Genomic DNA, 5,693 nt, shown 5'->3' on the forward strand with positions numbered 1-5,693 from the left:
CCCTCTTTCAGCCACCCTTTCATCCTTTAATGCCCTCCTTTTACTAGGAATGATTTAGTCAGAGACCTCTCGAGTTCGCTGGCGGCTCAGCCTTCCCTCTCCTTCCCGAAGTCCTGGGCACCTCTGACCTTGCCCATCTCACCACCAGCGTCTTCTTTGCTTCCTTTAGATCATTTCCATGACGATTCATTTTCCTCCTTGCGTCACTTTTCTTCCTATGCTTTGTCACCTGCAGCTTTCCATCACTTCTTTCTCCTCTTTTACTACTTAGTCTGAGAATGAATATTCTAAACCATCTCTTTAGACACCAACAGAGTGAGTCATACCTGGATTTCAGGGACAAATTCTTGGAAAATGATCAAAATACTAACAGCTAATGATCATTGAGAGCTTATTATGTGCCAGCACTCTTCCGAGCAGCTTACATCTACTGATTCATTTAAGCCTCACAAGGACCATGCCAGGAAGACACGGTTAGTCTCATTTTATAAATGAGGAAACTGAGGCACAGGGACGTTGCCTCAAATAACACCTCTTATAAGCATTGGAGCTGAAATAACCAGAAGCTCTGGTCAGTTCACAAGCATACTGCAGTGTTCCAGAAACACTTGCTGAATAAGTGCTCCTATTTCAACTCCCAGGAACAACTCATTAGGCCACACTGAGAATTAAGATCCTGAGGGGTGGGTGCTAGCTTCCAACAGCCCGGGAGCCCCCCTCCCCCACTCCTAGGGGCTGCCTAACAAAGCAGCTCTAAGAACTCCAGGAGTAGAGGTGCTGGAGAGGCCAGAAGCCAGGACTTAACTCAGGCTGGAGGTTAGAATGACTTGCGCTAAAGAGCCTTAAAGCGCCAGACGACCCTGAAACACTTGGGGATGCTGCTCAAGCTCATGGCTGCGAAAAGCCCTTTGCAGAGGCGCCAGCTTTGGAAACTAGATTGTGCTGGCTATGATTTGGGGTGTCTTTCAGGGACTCGAGGTGGGGGGAGGTCTCCCCAGTAAGCCTGCATCACTTGAAAAATGGTTCTTGAGTCTTCCATGATGAGACGGCGGGTTTGGCTCAGGCGACGCTTACAGCGTCCACTGAAGGGGAGCAAGAACCTGTTGGGAGTGGTTCTACAGGGTTTGGGGAAGACACTGTTGTCCAAGCACAGCGACCTAGGTCTCTAGGCAGGCGCTGCTTCAGGTTGACTGGATTCAGTCAGTCTAAGAGGGAGGCCTTGGGAGCCCCCTCCCCAGAAGACAGCACACTCTCTGACCTGCCGCGGGCGGAAGGCAGGTGAGTCTGCAGCCGAATCGCTCGGTTTGGGCTCCTGGGTACCCTGCTAGGAGCCGCTCAGGGGCCGGTTCCGGGCCGGGGGGGGGGGGGGGGCGGGGCGGGAAAGGACGCCTCGGATTGGACCACTCCGAGAGAAGGGCGGAGTCAGGCGCGGCCTGGGGGACCTGGGGTGCTCGGGGCCTGGGCCCAGCCGAGACCAAGGGCTAATCCAGAGATCGCGGACGCGCGGAGCTATGCCACCCCGGTCTTGGCCCCCGCGTGGGGGCGTTTCCGTTTTCGCGTTTTCCCCATTTTGGAGGAGTGTCTTCTTGCCCACGGGAGTGTCGTGATCACATCGCGCGCCAGGGTTCTGAATTTATGGTGGCGATTTTTCTCTCCCGCAGGGACGCGGGGGACTGAGGGCCCCGCGTCTCCTGGTCACCCCTTTCAGGAGCCACGGGGTCCAGAGGTGGCCGCGGCCCCGCGGGGCCCTCCTTGCTCCGTGTCCTGGGGCCCCACGCTGTGGCCCCAGGCCCGTCCAGGCTGTTCATCAGGATTGGTTGTCCCGCTCTCGAAACCCAGTTCTGCGCCTTGAGGGTCTGAGCTCCCACCTCTGCTGCCCGGGAGGGTGACCGGGACTGGTGTGGGTGACACCGGGAGGACTGGGAGCGACCCCTGGGGAGGGGCAGGCTTTGACCAGAGGTCTGCAACTGGCCTAGGGTGGCCCCTATGTAATTTTAAACGGAGAGTCCCTGTTTGGGAGATGGGAAATGTCAAAGCAGGGGAGACAATCCCTGCGCGTCCCCCGCTCCCATCTCCAGTTAATCCAGAATGCAAAGAACGGAGACAGGGAATCCTAATCCTCCCCTCTCTGAGCCAAATTCATCGGTTAATCCAAAGTCTGCTGAGGGATTCTGGAAGCCGGGGCAGCCCAGGACTCCGCTCCCCCGGAGCCGCGGCAGCCCCGCAGGCGGTGCACGGTGGGGACGTCAGGAGTGCGGACTCAGCTGCCCAAGGGACTTTAACATTTGAAGTCATGCCTCTCCGCTCCTGCCACCTTCCCACCCTCTCCCCGGCCCCCCAGCCTCGCCGCGGGCCCTTCTCTGTCTCCATCCAAGTGCTCCTTTTCACCCTCAGAACCTTACTACACGAATAGAACTCAAGCCTCCAGGAGGCCAGCAGGAAAAGATTTCCGGGGGAGATAAAATTAATGAAAAAATTGGCGCCTCCTCTCTGCACATCCAGCGCGAGCTCCGCACCGGCCCTCGGGGCTCCGCCCGCGTCCTAACTCGCCTGGGAAAGGGGCGGCCCTGCAGCGCCCCACGGGTGCGCGGGACCCTTCAAGAGGCGGATGGTGTATTTTGTGGCCAATGTCGTCCCCTTAATTGGAAACTGGCTTTCATAATCTGGCCTTAGCTTGTTAACTGTACAATAGTGGGCAGAGTTAATGACTCATTAGTGATTAATTCTTTAACTGTGCCTTCACTGCTCACTGTAAACCCCCTTTCCTAAAACTGGATTAAATCGTCTAGATCCTTGGCCACCTCTCTCACAGCCCTGGAAGAGGCTTGGAGGATGCCATGTTCCCTCCAACTTCTGGGTCGGCTTCTTAAAAGCAGGTGCAGCGGCGCGCCTCAGCCTGGAAGTGGGAAGACCTGTGGGATGGCGGGGTTGTGACATTGCCTGGTGGTGACCTTCAACAGCCCCATTCCACCCCCCACACACACCAAAGCTGGATCGCCAAGATCTCCCCTCCTCCATCATTGTCCCACCAAAGACGCCTGAACTATAACACCCCATTTTCCAAGCAGCTTTCCTCTGCTCTGTACTTAACATGGGTGTGTGTTCACAGTAGATTCTGAATGAATTGTATAGGAGGGTGCCTTCCTGTCAAAAGTCACCTGCAGAAGTTATTTCCAGAACTAACAATAGCTGGGTTCTATATAGTCTCTCCATTTGTACTTTTAAAAAGTTAGCCCTTAGCGGGTTTTTTTCACCTTCTTAATTTTCCTACAATCGTTATCCATTCTGGGAATTTGTAAGGCATAGTGGACATGTAATGATAAACAAGAATCTCCACCCTCAAGGAGCATGGTCTAAGTAGAGGAAATGACCCATTTCTACATACGTTTTCAAATGCCTACTGGTTTTCTCCACTTGGTGTTCCACAGGCCACCCAAAATAGATATGCTCAAAAGAAAACTCACTCATCTTTATTCTGTGGCTTCCTGTAAACCTCCTTAAAACTCCTCCCTCTTTCTTCATTCAGAGCCACCCAATGGGTATGAGAATCATTCTTGACGCTCAGACAAGTTATTTTCCACTTCCTTTCTACCTCTTACTTCTCTCCACCATATAGCTTCCAAATCTTAGGGGGGCAGAATGAAGACACCTCCCAACCTCCCTTTCAATTAGATATGATTAAATATCTACTAATGTCATGGAAGGGAAAACACTTCTAGGAAGTAAGTTCTTACAAGTCACCAGCTTGCTCTGCTCTTGTCTCTTCCCTGCTGCCCCCTGCCTACGAGGTGGGTGTGATGCTGGTGCTGGAGTACCCATCTGGGACCATGTCATGAAGCCATGTGTTGAGAATGTTGAGTAACAGGATAGAAGGGACCGTATGTGATAAGCCCCTGACACAGGAGCACTATACCAGCTCCGGATTGCTACCTGGGTTCTCTGTTTTAAGTCTATTTGATGGCTGCCAGCCAAACCTAGCCCTGATTCAGTCATTCCTTTAAACACCTATATGCAGTTCATTACTTAGCCACATTGCTCTTACTTCAGAACACCTAAGTTCACCTAGCCTTGATTTTCTCTGCCAGTTCTCTAGTTCAGGGCTTTATTATCTCTCCCCCATGCTGCCCGGCTTCCCACGGCATACAGACGTTCTCATATGGCACTTAACACATATGCTCCTGCTTCATGGTGGTTTCTTCATTGATTCATTTACAACCATGTATTGAGTCCTTTCTCTCTCTCTCTCTCTCTCTCTCTCTCTCAGGAGCTGTAAAGATATGGCCTCCATATGGATCTGCTTGTCAATCGGTCCTCAAACTCTCCTTCACACTATAGCCAGAATTAGGTATCTCAAACAGTTCCTCTGCTTAAAATATTTCCTTATGGCCCATGGGACCAAAGCCAAGCTCCTGGCGAGTATGGCTCTTTTGAACCAGACCCGACCCAGCTTTCCAGGCTTGTCTCTGGCATTCTTCTTCTTTCCTTCTTTCCCTCTTTCTTTCCTTGCCCTCTGTTCCAGTGACACCAGCATACTCGCCCTCTCGCTGGTCCACCATATGCTTTTTCACTTTGTGGCTTTGAGCATAAATATTCCTTCTGCCTAGAAGGACTTCCCACCGTCCTGCTCCTAGCAAACTCCTCCGGGACCTGGCCCAGGTGCCACCGCCCCTCTGCACAGCTGGCCTGCATTCCTGCAGGCGGTCAGTTCCTTGCCTCTCCCCCACCCCTGCACCAACCCCCCCCCCCAAGAGCACTTCGTTGTTGTCCACTCAGAGGCTATTCCAGCACGTATCCCGTAGTGTTGTCTGTGGCCCCCAGTGAAACTGTAGGATCCTTACAGGCAGCTGTCCGACCCTTCTGGGTATATTCAGTGCCTGACCCCATGGAAGCACCTAGTAATTGATGAGCAATAACTAACACAAGGGGCATGTGATTCCCAGGGAAAGCACCACATTCTGTAACAGCTTATAACAAAGAAACCTGCCTTAGCCTATGAAGTCACAAAGTCACCAAAGTCACCCTGAGGAAGTGACACTCATGAGCCCTGAAGGGAAAATGGAAGAAAACAAGGAAGAGGTGAGGAGAAGGGGAGGTCACCACACCTGCCAAGGAAGAGAGAGCCAGGCTTGTCTAAGGCTCCCAAACTAGGTTGGGCTGGCAGGAGCCGAAGGACAACTTGAAGACATAAGTCTGTATGTGGCTACAAACAATTCGGGAGCCAGGCTCAGCATCCAACCAAGACGCATAAGGAGGAGAATTCTCCAGCACAGGAAGGGTGTTCTGGTGCCAGACAGGCAAAAATTAACCAATGTCGCTACAGGTGGTGACATGATCATTTCAAACAGATTATCCTGCCCGTCATATGGAGAAGAGCTTGGAAGGAGGTAAGACAGGGTTCCAGAAGACCAAATAGAAGGCTATTGCTGTAACTGAGGGAGAATGGAAGCTTGGCCTTGTGTGTGTAGTGACAAGGTGGCCAGGTCTGAGGTTGAATGAGATTTTGGGGGAGCACCGTTCCTGGGAGTACTGCAATGCCAGGTCGATGCGTACAGTGGACGGAGCAAACTCCTCTTCCACCTCCCTGCTCCAAAAATCCACTTAATATACTGTCTTCGGATCCAGGACATATCAGATATTAAACGGATGGGAACAGATACTACACTTGATCTTAAGCCAAAAGACTGAGAAACAAT

The 5,693-nt window shown here is 52.2% G+C and overlaps 1 non-coding gene across 1 annotated transcript; it reads right to left on the reverse strand.

Moving 5' to 3' along the window:
• Positions 1 to 5,501: 5,501 nt before the first annotated feature.
• Positions 5,502 to 5,693, reverse strand: LOC114208953 (U2 spliceosomal RNA). Its single transcript, XR_003609198.2, has one exon. It is a non-coding gene; the product is annotated as a U2 spliceosomal RNA (small nuclear RNA).

Source organism: Eumetopias jubatus, unplaced genomic scaffold (genome assembly GCF_037043125.1).
Source record: "Eumetopias jubatus isolate StellerSeaLion01/CBP00866 unplaced genomic scaffold, mEumJub1_p1.0 scaffold_16, whole genome shotgun sequence".
In the NCBI taxonomy this organism is placed as follows: domain Eukaryota; kingdom Metazoa; phylum Chordata; class Mammalia; order Carnivora; family Otariidae; genus Eumetopias; species Eumetopias jubatus.